The 1487-nt window shown below is 41.8% G+C and overlaps 1 protein-coding gene and 1 long non-coding RNA gene across 2 annotated transcripts in view; one reads left to right on the top strand and one right to left on the bottom strand.

The window, feature by feature from the left end:
* Positions 1–314, bottom strand: part of LOC109518476 (rho guanine nucleotide exchange factor 26) — a 38445-nt gene extending 38131 nt beyond the window's left edge. Inside the window, exon 1 of the mRNA XM_019874316.1 lies at positions 113–314. The gene's annotated coding sequence lies outside the window, so the exon portion shown is untranslated. The remainder of the gene's footprint in view (positions 1–112) is intronic.
* Positions 1–547, top strand: part of LOC109518477 (uncharacterized) — a 4032-nt gene extending 3485 nt beyond the window's left edge. Inside the window, exon 2 of the long non-coding RNA XR_002168774.1 lies at positions 312–547. This is a non-coding gene — a long non-coding RNA (uncharacterized LOC109518477). The remainder of the gene's footprint in view (positions 1–311) is intronic.
* Positions 548–1487: the final 940 nt, after the last annotated feature.

Here is a 1487-nt window from a genome sequence, read left to right as displayed (position 1 = left end):
CCCCCCCCCCCCGTCTCCCCCGCGACACATTACGTATGCATGAGCCATATGTTGCTCAACAACGGCTAATGACTGTAAATGTGTCGGCGGTTTGGGGCACTGATGAACTCACTGAGCCTCTTGATGTACACAAAAGTGCATGTGGAACCAACACGCGGGAGGCTGGGAGCGGGGGCGTACATCACACACTCTGTTGGCACTCGGGCTCGTCGCCATGGTTACGGGGCATCTTGCGAGCACCGATTAGATGACCTGTGATTGACTCCTCTCCCCCCCTCCTGTGTTCTCTCTGTGCCAACTTGCCCGGGCAGGACGATGAGGTCATCGTATGTGGCGCCTTGCAGCACTGGTGAGCGCGAATGGAGGAATGAGCCAAATCACACCTGGAAGTGAGATGGATGTCGAAATGCCTCAGATGGATTGAAACAGAATTGTGTGAGGATTGTCGAGCTTCATCAGCATGCCACCAGAGGGCCACATTACAACAAGTACAAGGTATATCATTTTTTTTGTAACTATTATGACAAATTGGCCTGTTTTAAAAAAATATGTAGAAGAACATTTAAATAACATGGGGATAAAAATGCTTTTCTTGGCCTCATTTTACCTATGTTTGAATTTTTATTACCTCTCCATTATTTGCAAACCTTCCCCTAACTATCCCTACTATACTGCAAGTCAAATTGTCCCATTTTAAAGCTGAAAAAACAGTTTTTTAAACTCTTCTGCCAGCCTTATTTTGTTCTGTTTATTTTACCTATTTACATTCCCCTAACCTACATGCTATTTTGCAAGTGAAATTGACCAATTAAAGAAAGTTAAAGTTGAAAAAAATGGCTGAAGCTTTTTCAGCTGACCTCATTTAAAATATATTATTCATATATATTTTTTAAATTTAATATCCCAAACATTCTTATGTTGCTTGTCAAATTCCCCGAAAGGCTGAACTTTGCACATGTATGCCAGTTAAGAGTGACAATGTTACTTAAAAGCTTTATGACAGCGAAACTGGAAGTCGACAAGCAAGTTATACGTAAGACATGTCTCTAATCTCACTGAGAAACATTTACTGAGTTGAACACGTACACAAATTGACAGGAAAATGTCATCGCTTCCTCTTTGGTTTCTGGACTCACCTTTCTCACACACACACACACACACACACACACACACAGAGTGTGCATGACTCACTTGGAGGTGGAAAGTCTGATTTACAGAACAGCACAAAGACGGTATACACTTGCAGGCCACTTTATTAGGGACACGCGAGCAGCCCAATGAGCTGCGTGGCAATATCACCATAAGGTGCTTTTGTGAATTTCTCAATTTATTTTATGAATCATTTTAGTCACCAGAGTCTACAAAATTTTGTCAATATCTTTTCCTGGATCACATTAGCAAATTAGCATGAGCGGATGCTCGTTCGGTGCAAAGATAACATCTGTGAAATGTATTTATACAGCAAAATGTCTTGGAAAAAGACAAGC

This window comes from Hippocampus comes, unplaced genomic scaffold, assembly GCF_001891065.2.
Source record: "Hippocampus comes isolate QL1 unplaced genomic scaffold, H_comes_QL1_v1.1 scaffold125, whole genome shotgun sequence".
Lineage (NCBI taxonomy): Eukaryota > Metazoa > Chordata > Actinopteri > Syngnathiformes > Syngnathidae > Hippocampus > Hippocampus comes.
This window is presented reverse-complemented; position numbering and strand designations above follow the sequence as displayed.